Below are 18,265 nucleotides of genomic sequence, written 5' to 3'. Positions count from 1 at the left end.
GGTCAAATGCAATAGATGGTGATGGAATTTCCATTAGAGATCTTAAACTATGTCTTCCTTTTTGTCTTAAGCCATTAGTCAATATTTTAAATTCCTGCATCTTAGAAAACCAATTCCCCGATGATTGGAAAAAAGCGATACTCATTCCCTTACCAAAAATACCTTGTCCAACAGCTAATAAAGACATTAGGCCAATAAGTATTCTGCCTGTCATTTCAAAAATCTTAGAACGTCACGTATATAATGAAATAGCTGACTATGTTTATAATTTAAAAATTATTCCTGATTGCCAGTCAGGATTTCGTAAATCTTATAGTACTATAACAAGTCTTATCAGTATTGTTAATGATATCAGGTTTAAAGAGGATTCAAAGGAAATAACTTGCCTAACTCTTTTAGATCTAAGTAAAGCATTCGATACCATAGATCACCAAATGCTTTTGGCAAAACTGCACTATTATGGTTTTTCGGCAAATGCCATAAATTTTTTTGGCTCTTATCTTAAAGATCGGTTACATTGTGTCCGAACGGTGAATGATGGTGAATTTCAATTTTCAAGGTTTTTGTCATTTAAAAAAGGGGTGCCTCAGGGTTCCATATTAGGCCCCTTACTTTTCTCTTTATATGTTGCTGATATGAATCAGTGCATCGAAAATTCTAAGCTGCACCAATTTGCTGACGACTCCCAAATTTATAATTCTTTTAAAACATCAGACGCTCAGGTGGCACAGAATAAAATTAACGCCGACTTAAATCAGATTGCTTTGTTTGCTGAAAACCATAACCTCAAATTAAATGCTTCAAAGTCATGTGCAATGTTTTTTTCACAAAATAAAAGTCATCTTCTAGATTGCATGGAAAATTTTAAAATTAATATTAATGGAACAGCTATACCAACCGTTGCGGAAAAACGTAATCTAGGGGTTATATTCGATTCAAATCTCAGCTTTGCCTCCCACATTAAGAACAAAATTAAAATTGCTTACGGTCGTTTAAAAAACTTATATCAATACAAAAATCAGTTACCATCAAACACCAAATATTTGCTTTGCAATTCGCTTGTACTGTCTTTGGTGGATTATGCGGACATTGTGTATGGCGACTCACTAACCGTATCTCTGTCAAGGACGGTGCAAAAACTGCAAAATAGTTGTATGCGTTTTTCCTTTAATATATCGTATAGAGACCACATTACTCCTTATCTAAATTCACATTTTATATTAAATATGAGAAATAGAAGGAAGTGTCATATGTATAATTTCATTTACAAAATAATTAAATCAGGTCAGCCGCCATATTTAAGAGACTTATTTTTTCACCATGATTATATACACAATGTAAGAAATCCAAACTTAATTAGAATTCCATTTCATCGAACATCAGGTTTTAAAAAATCATTCCAGTATGTAGGCATTCATATGTGGAACAGGTTACCGGATTACATTAAAAATAGTTCACCAAAGAAATTTATTGCATATGTTAAAGAAATTCTTCTTGATTCTCAACTAACATAGGCATTTTAACAAATTCACGCCATCAAATTTTTATTAAAAATATAATTTAATTATTTTTATTTAATTGCAACCATATTATTTTTGAATTCTTACTTTTTAAATCAACACTGGTCTTGTTGATCTTGCAGGCATAAAAATAAAATTTTAAATGGTTCATTTTGGAATATCTATTCATTTTTGCCTCGTGTTTCCCTGGTTTTCCAGCCTCGGCTCGTGTTTTTTGCCGCCCTTCCTCCTCTCTGTCTATTGCACAGATGGTACCTATATTAATGTAATTGATATAGTAAATTATTACACTATATTTTTTTTTTGTTTTTATCTTTTATATGTTTTTAGGGTTTAATGACTTATTTTCTTAATAATTATAATTGGGAAAGTCTTTATTCTTCTTTTAGTTGTAATTAGGTTAGTATGTTTTAACGGTCTGAGCAGCACATGCGCGCTAGCTCGTGTATGTGTTATCGGTTGTTTTTATAATCGCAGTTCAGTCCGCATTACTCTTAGCATTGTGTAAATTCTTGTAATAAAAAAAATGTAATTTTCTATTTACAATGTTTAAGTGGTAATAAAAGTCTTTTGAATTTGAATTTGAATGTAGTTTTACAGGGTCAAAGTTGGCCGCAGAAGATTTTGATTTTATTAGATATTTAAATTTTTCATCAATGCCCCTACAAATTTTATTTATTCTCTTGCACCACCAAAATATGCAACATTTAATTATAATTTTTCTAAGAAGTGCATCCTGTTGAGGGTGATTTGGACAATTAAGAAATTTAAATGAATCCATTTTGCTTTTTAAAATCTCATTAATTTTTCTTTATAGCAAACTCTTGGTATGAGATAGAACAGACTTGATATTGCGTCGCTTACAACAAAATTAAAAAAAGTCCCTGGAGCGTTTAATTTACAATTTTTATACTGTCTTGCATTTATAACTTCTACATCTGCATTGTGTTCCCTAAATACCAATTTATTTCTACAAAAATTTATTATTTTTTGTATGATAACTAAGCAAGCAAAAGAAAGGAAATAATTTATAATTAAACTATAATTTTAAATTTTAGGCATAAACAATAGGTAATAGGGAGTAAAATATAAGTAAAATCAAACCTAATGGTAGGTAGGTACCTATTTACACTTTCCTACTTAGAAAACCAAAGTGGATTGGATGATCGCCCATCGTAGTATCGCACTATCACAAATAGTCTAAAATGTCTAATTAAATAATAGTAAAGAAAATTGATGGAAAAACACAAATCACAAAATGGAAATCACAAAAGTTCGCATTCGCAAAGAGACAAACGAACAACATACAAAACCGAAAACCAACCAAACGACTCCAATTTCGGGATTCCCGAGCGGGAGTGGGAGGAGCCATGAAAAATCGATAATGCAGAGGAAGTGCCCTCACTTCGTGGTTAAACCGGGAACTAATCTTTTCATTTGACCTTGGTCGTAAAGGATTCTTTTTTATCTCCGTAGGTTAATATTTTGTGGACTGCTGCTAATGTGCGCCGTTACTAAAGGGAGTCTATAATACAAAGAACACAGAACTCTGAACGCCGAACTCGGAACGCCTGACCGCTCTCAGTCTGCGCGGGCTCTTAATTGAAAGTTGTACTGTCGCCATGTAGGTGCAGAAAAAGAAACAGCAAGGCAGAAAATAAAGTTACAAGTATCTAAGTATTTGTATGTTTGTTTTTTTTTATTTTAATTTTTGTGAGTCGTAGTTAAGTGAGCATTACACAAGAGAAAATCAAGGTAAGTAATAGGAATAATAATAATAAAGTTGTAAATTTGCTTATTTTTACATAAAACAAAAAGTAATAATTTAAAATTTATGTCATCATATATTATAGGTATACCTAATATATAGGTATATTGTTCTCTTTATTGAGAATAATTCTTTTTCATACTAATTGTAGATGTCTGATGGGCGCAAACGACTATCTGGAGCATAGTACAAAAAACTAAAAACTAAGAGAATGGAAGAAATGAAAAAATACATATCAGATATAACGCAGTTTTTTCAAAGGGCAGATGCAGATAATCCTGAATTGAGTAAAACGTCAACTGCTGAAGTACAGCAGTCAAGCAATAGCGGAAACCGAAATGAAAGCATCATGGAATGCCACATGGAAATGGATATTGTCGAGAGCCATCAAGAAAATGACACTGGTAGTGAATTCAAAGTTCAACAGACGCCTGCAGGTACTGAATCCATGCAACAACAACAAGAATGTGGATTGTCAGCAGATGACCCAGGAACAGGGCCCTTACCCTTGTCTGATAAAACAAGATCATTTCTAGCACAGAAGGATGTCTAGCGATGTAAAAATTTTAGGTACCCGAAAGATGATAATAGAAGTTTTTTTGATCATTATTACTATAAAAAAATCACAAACGGTGAAACAGTTCATCGCACATAGTCAAGTTAAATGCTGTGTTTTGTTTCCCTTGCAAACTCTTTTTAAGCGAATCTAGTTCTCTTGGACCAAAGAATAGGTGTAAAGTGAATATAAATACGTTTATGTTATTCGTGAATTACGAATAACATAAACGTAGAATTCAGGTTCACGAAAAAAATATGCCGCCTTACTTGGGAAACAAAATTCAAAATCAAATTCTCCAAATATTGGGCAATAATATTAGACAAAATATTAAAGAAATACTTACATTGGCTAAATATTACTCAATTATCCTAGACTGTACGCCAGATGTGAATCATCAAGAACAATTAACAATATATGTTTTAGATTTGTTCATATTAATAAGGAAGATAATAATAATATCTGTAGAATTAAGGGAACATTTTTTAGGTTTTTGTGTAATCGATGACACTACAGGAAAAGTCACTTATATTGGAAAAAAAGAAATTCAAATCGTTCCTTTCACAGGCGAGTTAGGTGTCATCCTTGTTATAATATTATAAAGGACGGCCAAAATATTAATAAAATGTGTAATTAAGTATATTATTATAATCTAGCAAATGTATTGCTAACATGCTAACCCAAAATGCCGCAAAATGAATGTGTGCAAAAATGAAGGTAGTGTCTGGTCCATATCTAGCGACCAAAATCGGGAACGCAGCATATGTTGTTTGCCAGCAGCTTATTTATAGTCGGCGCCCATTATTATTTAATCAATATAATGCCCGTATGGCGTCCAGAATGTGGAACGTGGAATGCCAAAGAAGTTTTAATAATTTTTTGTCTAGATATTAACAATGGATAACTAAATCAGTTTATAGTGGGTATAAGCCGCAACAAACTAAGGAAATTAATTAAAAAGTTAACTTTCAAAGGATTTGAATTAAAATTTTTTCTGTAATATACAGTGCTTTCATTTCAAAACGATCCACCCTTAATAACTTTCTTAAAAAAACACGTCAAATTAGATATACAGGGCGACGTTAAATTATGCATTTACTGAAGTTCTATCAATCACCTCCTCACCTCCAGCTAACCTCACTTTCATATGTCAAATGGGAACACCCATCGTGTGATACATCATAGTAAGGAGCGTAAAATTCTCTATTCAACGGTGTTTCAAATTCGTCTACCCTCAAAATACGAAAATGGATAATTTACCCCAAAGTTGCACATTATTTACTTGTAAAAGAATATGCCATATAAAAAAATATATATATTATATTTTATGTGGTTTTGAAGATTATCGAAAAAAAAAACAAATTTTCAAAAATTTATTCTTAACACTTTTGTGGGTTATCTTGGTTGCTATGGGAAAGTTTTTGCATTGCTGTATTACTTTTTCGTAAAAATGTTAATGCCGAAAACAAAATTAGGTAGGTACCTACGCCAAATTTTTGTTGCTTGTTTAAAAAATCGAAAATTTGAATGATTCCGAAGATAATGAAAAAAAAACAAAAAAAAAAAATTAAATCCATTTTAATTTTTTCTGAGCTTAAACAGGAATGCAGCAAGAGGTAGGCATTATTCTAAATAAAATTAAGATTGTAAAATGTAAGTTAAAAATAAAATTGTTAATTTACCCACCTAATTTAAATACCGAATTTTTATTCTTTTTAAGACTCAAAGCGAGTATCAAAATAGTTTGGTAGTTTAAAATTTTAAATGCGTAATCTTACTATAAACTACAATAATAACTGCAGTAAAATATTATTTCGAATCAACGCAAAATATGTGCGCCAGCGCGGAATTTTTGCCATCGCGATGCGGTCGTCGCCTCGCATGATTTCGGCTTCTGTTGTGAGGTATCGATGAAAGCGGGGATAAGTGTCCAGGCTAGAACTATCGATCGGCTACGATTCAACGGTACCAAAAAAAATGAAATCGGTAAATGTGTAAGAAAATAGCTAGCGAAAATGTCTAGAAATAATGAATATTTTATTTACGCCAAACTTTGGTATGTCAATGTATGTCAAAGGGTCTGCCCGCTAATTTCTCTGCATTCTTGAAATATTCTATTTTTTAAATTCTCAATACTCTCAGGTGGGGTTTTATAAACTTTGCTTTTTAAGTAGCCCCAAAGAAAAAAGTCTAGTGGGGTTAGGTCCGGAGACCGCACAGGCCATTCGATTGCACCACGTCTGCCAATCCACTTTTCTCGAAAATTTTCATCAAGCCACTCTCGAACTACCAAAGTGTAGTGCGCGGGAGCTCCATCCTGCTGAAAATGTATATTATTTTCATTCAATAATATAGCACCATGTTGATCTACTTGATTTTCCATAGTTTGGATGATGGAAGGGTATATTGCATTTTCTAAAAGGTTTAAATAAATTTCCCCAGTCAAATTTTCTTCCAAAAAAAAATGGCCCGATTATTTCATTCCCATAAATTCCTGCCCAAACATTAATTTTTTGGGGATCTTGGGTATGGCCTTCCCGAAAAACATGCGGGTTTTCATTATCCCAGTATCTACAGTTATGTCTGTTCACCAGGCCATTTAAAAAAAAGGTCGATTCGTCACTGAAGCAAATGTTCTTCAATAAATGGGGATCGTCGTCAATTCGCTGGCACATCACTGCACAAAATTGAATTCTCCTATCAAAATCATCTTCTCCGAGTTCATGAAGAATATGAATTTTATAAGGAAAGACCTTTTTTTTTTTAAACTTGTAACTATGTACCGAACCAGTGGAAATATTTGTTAGTTTTGCGGCCTTTGGTATAGACAAAGTTGGATCCATAGCAAATTGTCCTAGTACTTCAACTTGATATGCTTCATCGACAACTCTATTTTCATATTCTTTCTTATTGCAAATCGATGCCGTCTCTTCAAATTTTCGTATCAATTCTAATACGTATTTATGGCTCACGTTTTTATCTTGATACCTTTCATTAAATGCTCTCGCGGTTCTGCGAGCACACCGATCTTGAGCTCCATAAAGGAAAATTATTTCTATTCTTTCGGCTAGCGTATACACCATTTTATTAACTCACTGTTTTAACTAAAATTGAAAAATTGCACGCGTCAAACTGACAGTTTTAACAATAATAAATCGCCTGCTTTTTAAACGCCTTCAAAATATAAGGTATTGCAGTGTTTTTTGTACCTATTAGGTAGGTTTTGCAAAAAATATAAGTGAAATAAATACACATACAAAGTTATAAGACTGCAAATTTTTGCAAAAAATTTGAAGACACTCTTTTTTCTCGCAAATAACGGTACACATTCTTTACTTAAAAAAATAAATAATTTGCTTGAACTAAATGTACTGTTTGTTACCACACATTTTAACTTCTAAATTGCTTGTATTTTTTTTTTTTTGATGATCGATTATAAAAAATGTAAGAATTTTAAAATGATGTAGGTACCACACTAAAAGTATTCATTTAAAATACCAAAGTTTGGCGTAAATAAAATATTCATTATTTCTAGACATTTTCGCTAACTATTTGCTTACACATTTACCGATTTAATTTTTTTTAGTACCGTTGAATAGAGAATTTTACGCTGCTGACTATGATGTTCACACGATGGGGGTTCCCATTTGACATATTAAAGTGAGGTTAGCTGGAGGTGAGGAGGTGATTGACAGAACATCAGTAAATGCAAAATTAAACGTCCCCCTGTATATCTAATTTAACGTTTTTTTTTTTTTTTTTTTTTTTTTTTTTTTTTTTTTTTTTTTTTTTTTTTGAGAGAGTTATTAAGGGTGGATTGTTTTTAAATGAAAGCACTGTATAATATATTTCTGTATAATAAATATCTAAACAGATTTGAGATGGTTGCAAACCTCTACAAGCGAAAGTTTTTTGTTTAAATATTATTGAGTAAGATGTTATAAATGGCTATAACTGTCACAGGATATGGATAAAACTTTTCCTTATAGCCGTTCGTAGTTACATAGCCCCTTATATTTTTTATAACAATTCAATAATTTTTGACCAAAAAAACTTTTGTTTGTAACCATCTCAAATGCGTTTAGATATTTATTATAGAAAAAAAATTAATTTAAATCCTTTCGGATCCTTTTTCATTTCTTTAAAATTCGACTTTTTAAGTAATTTTTACAAAAAAGCTTTAGTTTGTAGAGGTTTATAACCACTATAAATCGATTTAGTTATTGATTGTTAATATCTGGACAAAAAAATATTAAAATTCTTTGGGAATTTCAGGAGATACGGGCATTTATCGATTAAATAACAGCGGGCGCGGACTATAAATAGGTTGCTGGCAAACGACATACGCTGCGTTCTAGATTTCGTCGCCGGATACGATGGAGCGCTAGCTTTACATATTGAAAAAATATCTAGAAACACAACCCAATGTGAATTCGGATACGCGTATTGTAAACATAGAGGTATTCTATGTTGCCAAGTTGCTTTTTTTTACTAACTTTTTTGTCAGGAATCTTTTTTGAAAAATTTGTTACTTTCAAAGTATATATTATTAGTCAGCAAATAAGCGAAACATATGTGGCGCCTTCTCACGTTAAAACATGAAACTATCCGTTTCCTTTACATTCACAGATTGTTGCAAGACAAGCGTTTGTATGTCTATCTTTTACTCTAGTGTTATAAGTAAGTATATGGGTCTCTACTTGTCTGCATTGAAATAAAGTAGTTGTTTAGAAGATCTTACAACGAGTAGTTTTACTTACAATTTCATCCTTTTGTCTGTGGTTTCCACATGATTTCCATCAGGTTATGGGCCCAGAAACTTTCGGGCCCGAAAACTACGAGGAGTGGGCTTTCGCACTGAAAAATTTCCTTGTGCTCGAAGGCTTATCGAAGTGTCTTGATGGTGTGGAGACCGACTGAAACGACTTGATGGCAAAAGCTGAGGCGAAATTGATACTTACCTTGAATACAAATTTATACGTTCATGTGAAATCAGCAAGAACTGCAAAGGAAGTTTGGGACATCCTTAGACAGGTATATGTAGATCAAGGTAAATCTTCACACGTAAAATTAATTTCTTGTCTAGTTTAATTTCTTTGCGCCTAGAAAGTAGTGATTCTATGTTAACCAGATGATAGATACATCACAGATATAAAGACTGGTTTTAATATAAGTGAAGAATGGATTGGTTTGTTACTTTTGGCAGGCTTGTCAGAAAAGTATTCACCATTGATCATGGCTATGGAACGTGGATGCATTTTACATTGAACTTCTGGAAATTCGGCAGTTAATAAATGTTTTAGGTCATACCTATCTAGGGACAACCTGTATAGTAATCTCTTTAGTTGATTTTCTTCCAATAACAAACTGTCTGCTTCTACGTCTTTTTGTTCTTAACTCCTTAGATTGGTGGATGGATGGTTTTCAAAAGGAAAATCAGAGAACAATTTGAACTAAAAGCACAAAATGCTTAAGCAATTTCCGAAGCAATTGACAATTTCTTGATTGGTTCTAACCTCCCAACCGAAGATTGCATAGGGTTTGGATTCGATGGCTATTCTATAATGGCAAGGAAAGAGGGTTGCGTACAAGCCATTTTGAGAAAAAAAAATCTTCGTGCTTTATATTTTCATTGTTCAAGTCACAAACTCAACTTTATTGTGAATGATGCGAACGCAGTGCCAGAAATTAGAAATACTGTCGCTACTCTAAAAGATGTTATAACGTTTTTCAGAGAATTGACTACACGTCGAAACTACGCTCCAAACCTATCACGATTGTGTTAGACGAGATGATCCGAAAAATATAAATCAATTAGAATATTTTCTCAAAATCTTCCAGAGCTTGTGAAATCTCTGGAAACGTTCTCCGTAGAGGAAAATCATGCCACCAGAATTTCTGCATATCAGTAGCATTCAGCCGTTACAAAACTAGTGTTTATTATTGCTCTACAAACAATAGTCAAATCAGCAGTTTTAGAACCAGTAGCACTGCAAGCTAAATCGATCAACATGATCTCGCTGGGGGAACACATCAAAAATATCAAGGACATTCTTAGAAATGACCACGAGTTTCCTGATAGAATAAGTAATGAAATTCTTAAAAAGCGCAAGCTGTTGCAATGGATTTGAACATAGCAATTTCGGTTCCACGTCTTGCTCACAAGCAAACACATAGAAGTAATCCACCATCAGACAATGATAATGAATATTGGCGGCGTTCCCTGATAATACCATATATTGATTTACTCATTTCATCATTGAATATTCGATTCTCCCAAGAAAATACTCCGGCGTTTACTTTAAGTAAGCTACATCCCTTGTATATGACCAAGATCAAAACCAGAATTACAGACTTACACAAGAACGCAGAATCATTCCAAGAATTTTATAACCTGAATATCACCGTAGAACTAACTCTTTGGCATAATTTATGGGTGAAGGAAGCTTTATCAGATGATCAATTAAGGGAGATAGAAGTAATTGATCTGTTCAACGAAGTTAACATTTTTCACCCTGCTGTCAGAAAGGTATTGATTACTTTAAGTACTTTCCCTTGCACCACAGCGACCGTAGAACGATCCTTTAGTACGCTGCGAAGAATTAAAACGTAGCTTAGAAGCACCATGAATGAAGAAAGGCTTACAGGTTGATATCTGATGAGCATACATCGTAATTATTTAAAAGAAAGCAGTGAGTTTATTGAAAAGACTGCCATAGACAAATTTTCAGCAAATTCGAGAATATTACTGTTAAATTAATATACATATAATATATTATATATTATGATAATTATATATAATATTTTGTTTTGTGTCAATCAAACTAATTAATAAAAGTCAATTTTCATGATTTTTTGTTTTAATATACCCGACCGATCATCTTCTCAAAACAGGTATGAGTTGCCCCCCTAGCTGAAATCCTGGGTACGCCCTCGGCTCTATTTTTATCCTTCATTTCATATTACCATTTAGTTACTTACGCCCAACTTAAAAATTAACGAACCGCCACTGCTATAAATATAGAAAATATAGATATTGTTATTTTTGCTATTATTATTATATACTTATTATTATTATTATTGTCATAAATTAGGTGATTGAAAAGATAGTTGAAATCAAATACTTAGGGTAATCATAAATAGATACTTAACCTTCAGTGTAATCATGCTAAATAAATTACAAAAAAAGTTAACAATTTATAAAATTATCATTCAGCCATACCTGAATTTTTGCTCGTCAATACTATTTTTATTGAATAGATCTGAAATATATAATTGTATAGAACACTTATTTTTATTTACAAAATAACACATGGGCTAGATCCTCAACATTTACTAGAAAATTGTACATTTATTAGGGAAATTCATAGTAATAAACCAAGCTCAAGAAGTAATTTTTATATGCAAAATCTATAAAAATAAATATAGCCCAAACTATATTTATTAAAATGGTCTACTATCGTAACACTAAGAAACACAAGAATATAGTTACAGTATAGGTTTTATACAACGAAGAATATGATTTCTGTACTAACAATCAAAATCAAAATTCAAGGCTACAAAGTAGGCAGACCGTATTTTAAGTAAGCATAATTTTTATAATTACATGCACAAATATTATTCTATCATAAATATACATTTTATGATAGAATCAGAGAATAGTTCTTTTCCTGCTACAAAGTCTTACTTTTAAAGAAAAGGCACTTTTAACTAAAAACACAGGTTATAATTTTGTATGTAAAATACAAAATAAATGTCGGACCGCCAGAACTCGACTGACTAATCCGCAACTGTAACTTGAGTCCCCGCCTCAACCTTTTTTTTTTGCCAAGTGTGCATTTTTGATCTCCAACTGCTAGTGAAATATTTTACAGTCGGCCACGCTACTATCTTCCCAAGGCAAATTTTTAAACCTACATAATAAAGTTAATATTAGAAATGGGCTACGTTTGTGACCACAATTATTTTAGTCACAATTATCAACAGTAGAAGATACAATATTAGAACAAACAACTGTGCACAGAATATAAAATAAAAAGGAATAGATCGATTATCAATTATTTTTCTCAAGGGTACCCTTTTTTTTACAACCTTACCAATGACCTCGAATTTTCCAACACGCTGAAAACAATGAATATAATTATTGGAGAAAACAGCATTAAAATCGTATTTAAGCTATTTTCTCTACAATCCAGCACGTTGGATTGCTACTTTTCAACTTCTTCAGATTCCACGTCGGATTCTGAGCTTACATTTACCTGAAAGGCCTTTAACTTATCTAGAGGTACGATTCCTCTATACTTTCTGTGCGATCGAGAGGAGCCCTTAATATCCTTGACAACATAACGATCGTGATCAAGAACCTCAACTATTTCGTACGGGCCACTAAACTTAGGCAAAAGTTTCTTACTTTCGCCTTGGTTGCTCGTAGGAAAAGTTCGAACTAGTACTTGGCTTCCTACTGTAAACTTTTGACCTAAGCATCGTTGCTTATCAAATCTAACTTTGCGTTCGCGTTGATTTTGGACAATCTTTTCTCTAGCAGCATTTCATATTTCTAGCAGGTTTCTTTCGGTATTAGAATCTAGCACGACTTCGTTGGCTAGTACTGCGTCTGCCACTCCTCTAGGAGCATATCCAAAAAATAGTTCATAGGGCGATTTTCCTGTAGTAGAATTCTTCGTTGAATTCAGACCCCACCGAACCTTTGATATGGCTTCATCCCATCTATCCTCTTCGCCCGTAGAAGCGGAAAGGGATGCAAGAATAGTGCGATTAAATCTCTCGACTTGTCCATTTGCTCGCGGCGTAACAGTAGCATTCGGGACATGTTTAACATTCAAACCAACGCAATACTCCCGAAATTGTTTGCTCGTAAAACAACTCCCTCTATCGGAGATAATGCGTCGCGGAACACTAACATTTTCCATAACACTTTGCAAGAAATTTATAACCGGTCGAGTCTTCGTTGACTGGACGGCTTTCATAAAAACGAATTTTGTAAATGCATCTACAATCACAATAAGATAATTATTTTTCCTTTTCGACTTAACAAAGGGACCAAGGCGATCAATATGTAAGGTGTCAAATGGTTGAGCGATGTTTTCAATTGGATGCATGTATCCTGGTCTATGACCACCGAGTTCTTTATTGTAGAGACATGAAAGACAACTAGAAATATACTTCTTTGTATATCTCCTCATTCCACCAAACCAGTACGATTTTAATATGGCAGACAATGTCTTCTCTACAGATATATGGCCACCTGCATCGTGGAAATGGAGTAGTGTCTGTCTTCTTACCGATTTAGGTACAACCTACTTTTTACCTTGTGAAGTTACTTTGTATAGCCTGTTGTCAGTTAGACAGTATTCTTTATGGATATCTTCTTCCTCCTTGTCGGAAGGTGTCCTATTTAGAACGTCCAACAGAGATCTATATCTGTCGTCAGAGTTTTGAGCAGCTAACATCCAATCTTCGTGATTAATATTTACGACAAGTACACTCTACGGGATTACGGCTTAAAGCGTCTACGTGACTCATTTGCGTACCCTTTCGATATTCGACGTCAAACGAATATTCTTGTAGGCTTAGCCACCACCTAGCTATTCTTGGCACTAAATCTCTTTTGCTTAGCGAAGCCCTAACGGCACTACAATCAGTGATGACCTTAAATTGTATTCTAATTAGATAAATTCGGAAAGCCTCAAATTCGTAGGAATGATATCTTTGCTCTTCCTTAGTGGTTTGCTTGGAATAGTACATCACAGGCTTCATGGCTCCGTTAAGCTGTTTTTGAAGTAAAATACCTCCTATGCCCCATTGAGACGCATCGGTATGTACTTCGGTTGGAAGCTCTGGATCGTAGATTGTAAGAACAGGTCTGGATACTAAAATTGTCTTAAGAGTGTTGAAAGCTCTACTTTGTTCAACATCCCAGACAAATTTAGTATGCTTTTTAGTCAAAGAAGTTAGAGGTCTAGCGATCGTAGCATAGTTCTTTACGTACTTCCTAAAATATCCTGCCAATCCCAAAAATTGACGCACAGTTTTAACATCTGAGGGGACCGGAAAGTTACTCACTGCTTCAGTTTTTCCTGTTCCTGGCTAAACACCCTCTTTGGAAATCTCATGGCCTAAATACTCCACCCTTTCTTTGAAGAAATGACATTTTGACAGCTTCAGAGTAAGACCATGTGCAGCAAATGTTTGAAATACTTCTCTTAAGTTGGCCAATCCCGTATCAAAATCCTGGCTAGACAATAAAATGTCGTCCATATACGCTATGGCCTTTCCATATCTTAAATTGCCTAACACTTTATTTACAGTTCGTTAAAAAACCGCGGGTGCATTACACAAACCAAATAGGACCCGAAGGACGTATTCGTAATGACCATCGGGAGTAATAAAGGCAGTCTTTGCAATAGATGATTCCTCCATTTCTATCTAATGGTAACCACTTGCAAGATCTAAGCAAGTAAAATGTTCGCAATCTTTTAAACTTTCATAAAAATCGTCTGCTCTCGGCAACGGAAATCGGTCCTTAACGGTTTTAGCATTAAGTGCACGGAAGTCTACACACATTCGTTGTTCGCCATTCTTTTTCTTAACCAATAATATTGGGCTTGAATAAGGTGAGTTAGACTCACGAATTATTTTATTTTGCAATAAGTCCTCTACCGTCTGCCTCACAACTTTTCGTTCATTATAAGAAAGACGATAGGGTCTATATACAATAGGAGTATTATCATTTAAATGAATGGACATTTTTAAAACATCAGTTTTACCCAATTCTGAATTATTATTTGCAAAACATACGCGAAATTCATTAATTAAATTTAATAAACGTTGAGCTTGGTCAGCAGTTAAATTTTTATTGTATGAAATGTCTTTGAGTTCAAAGTTGTAATTTTCTTTTACATTAAAAACGGATATAACATTGTCAAAAGATCTATCTTTCAAACACATTACAGATCTAGCTAATATTTGCTTATAACTTACCAAGAACTTGTACCAAACTTGTTTTCGTTATCTGATAAGTTTGTTATAGATAAGAAACCATCAGCTGCATTCGTAATGCAGTCTTCAACAATGTGCTCCTTTCCTGGGAATAATCGTAGTCCTCCGTGAATGAAGACCTCCCCATCGTAACTGCCTCGCGATGTAACGGCAAGAAGGGCTTGCCTTCTTGGTGGAACGACCGTAGATTCTTTTGCCCATAATGGTATTTTTCGAGCATCAATGTTCATGCAGCTGCTCACATCTTCATCAGAAGGCAATATCCTGACAGTTTCGCCACATACGATCATGGCTAGATGGGTTTGATGAAGAAAAGTCTGTCCAACCATAACATCATAACATCGTCTTGAACCTCATCTGGAACTACTAATAGTTCAACATCAGCTTCTGCTCCATAACCCGAAATTAATATCGTCGATGGATATATCGGAAGATTTAGCGATTGTACCACCTCTTCTTTTATAAGCACTGCACTGCAGCCTGAATCCACATAACATTTAAATGTTGATCCATTTAAACAGCAATCGAAATAATACTTTTCGTTAGTACATTTCGACTGCTGAAGCACAATTTGGTTTCTAACAAATTGTCTGCGGCAATCCTTTGTTAAATGCCCTAGACGTTTACAGTTGTTATATTCTATCTTAGGTTTTGGACATTTATTTAAAAAATGTTCTTCTTCCTTACAATTGTAACATCTAAACTTTGGCTTTTCATTATTACTTGATTTTTCGGTTGGGTGCTCTCTGTTACTAGTACGTTTGTGTTCATTGCGATGGGAAACGTTTAAGCGTAAACGTTCAAAGACTGGTTTTGAATGTCTTGATGTGTGCGGTAATTTTTCTGAGGTGAGTGAAGATAAATATTCTGCATAAAGTGTATCAGGAGTCTCATATCTTGCTGCTCTGGCGCCTGCCTGAATACTTGTATCAGAAATACCGTCGATGATGCACGATACTGCCTTTTTGCCTGATATTTCACAAGCAGTGACCAATTCCATTTTATCAAAGTAATATCGATCCCATAATTCATCAGACTTTTTGTATCGATTAACCAGGCTTCTTAATGTCGGCGCAAAATCCTGATGCTCAGGAAAGGATTTTATCAGGAGTTCTTTCCATTCTTGCCACGAAAAATTATATGATGGTAAATTATCATACCATCTTCGGGCAAGTCCACTTAGACGGCTCTGCATTACAAAAATCATCGTGGTATCATCCCATAAGTTAATAGTACCCAACTGCTCAATTTTGCCAATCCATTTAGAGGAGCTTAAATTGGGGTTTCCAGGTGTAAAAATGGGTATGCAATCTGGTTTAGCCATTATTTGTCCTCGTTTAGGTGTTTGTGTCTGATGACTTATGAGTCTTTCTACCAAGGCCTCTAGTCGTTCCACTTTGTCGTTTGTGGGAGGAGGGGTATAACTGCGGCTGGTACTTGGCTTGCATAAATCTATATTGGAGACAATATTTCGTTTAGTTTTCTTGCTTCGTTTGTAATTTCCATCTGAAGAACTAGAGCTACTACTACTACTACTACTAGAAGCAGGTGATAACTGTCACAAAAATAATAATACTTGGTCTATGCAGTTCTAATAAATAGTAACTACAAACAATAACCATACATACATCAAAAACGTCTTTTTCAAAATTGTTAGATGACTTTAAACTCAATTGGCAAACAACAACAAAACAACAATGCTGTTTAACTTTTCCGTTCGCTAAACAACTTGTCTTTATTTATATACAAAAAAACAACTATGCATCCATCATATACTCTACCTTATCAACAAACTTAAAAATAATATAAAACTAATAAATCAGATCGCAAACAATTTGTCTGCTAATCTTAAAAAAAACCTAATCAACAATTTCAAACCACAAAACACACACCAAGAAAATACTTAAAGTGCAATTTATTTATCACGTTAAATAAATCCTAGCTTCACAAACAAAATAACGTCACATATACTATTTGTTGTTCATGTAATTTTGCCTGCAACTAAACAAAAAATCAGTGTGATTCTCTGATACACATAAACTCTAATTTGGATATTAATAAATTATTAGTAGGTAGTAAATATAAACAATATACAATTAGCCATTGACCCGTTAGTCAAATGTTCACTTAATTGTTCTAGATGTACTTATAAAAATTGGTCCAATTTAATAACAAAACACTTAACACTATTAACTATAACTATAGGTATTCATTATTCACTATGATGCAATCGATATGATTCACCCTCGGATTAACCCACAACTGGAGAAAAAATGAAAACTCTAAGTCTCAGTCTCAAACTAACAAACTCAACAAACTGGGTTAGACACTCAACTAGGCACGTGATTAGACCTCACCGCTGCTCTATAAAGTCTTACTTTTAAAGAAAAGGCACTTTTAACTAAAAACACAGGTTATAATTTTGATTAGTAAAATACAAAATAAATGTCGCACCGCCAGAACTCGACTGACTAATCCGCGACTGTAACTTGAGTCCCCGCCTCGACCCTCTTTTTGCCAAGTATGCATTTTTGATCTCCAACGGCTAGTGAAATATTTTACACTGCTATTAATGAATTCGTAAAAAAAGTATGTCCTGACGCCACCGAACGTCCGGTTGCTTAGCAAGTCCAATTTAACTAACTTCACATCATGACAAGTTATAAAGGACTGTAACGGTGGTAGACAGGTGAAGTAAAGAAGAAGAAGAAATAAGAAACACACAAAACCATTGACATAATAGAATGGAGCGACCGTCGCACGACTATCACCGACGTACTGTGAGAGAGCAAGTGAAGGATGGAGCTAATTTGGGCAAATTTTTAGTCTTTATTGCTCCCAATAGACATTTATAAAAATAGAATAAATTTAGGAAGAATATTGTCTTATAATTATATACTGGATAATGTGAAAAATACTGACATTAAAAATTATTAAAAAAAAATTCAACATCACATACATAGGTAGGTATATAAAATTTTTACATAGGTACTTATAGGACATGTTTCTATAACAAAGCATTTTTTAATTTTTAGTGTTTCTCAGTTGTCCGTTACTATTAATTCTTGCATAAAAACTTAAATAAGAATAATCTTGTATTAATGAATAAAAAAGAGTTTTTATTTGAGTTTTATATTTTATTATGAGTTTTATATTGTTCTATAACAGCATTAGAGAATGTGAAATGAATTTTTCGCTAATGCTGTTATAGAATAACATAAAACTTTTTAAAAGTTTTAATTATGGTAGTGAAATTTAGCATTTAAAAAATGGTAGCAAATTTTTGTCACACCATATATTGACACTACTGTTGGGTGTACTACTAAAAATAATGGTACTAGAAGGCAAATGCTTTTAATGTGGCCAAACCTTGTTTATATGTCACCATTAATGTTTTTTATG

The sequence above is a fragment of the Anthonomus grandis genome, chromosome 5 (genome assembly GCF_022605725.1).
Source record: "Anthonomus grandis grandis chromosome 5, icAntGran1.3, whole genome shotgun sequence".
NCBI classification, from domain to species: domain Eukaryota; kingdom Metazoa; phylum Arthropoda; class Insecta; order Coleoptera; family Curculionidae; genus Anthonomus; species Anthonomus grandis.
The sequence above is the reverse complement of the archived record's forward strand: the minus strand, read 5'-3'. Positions refer to the sequence as shown.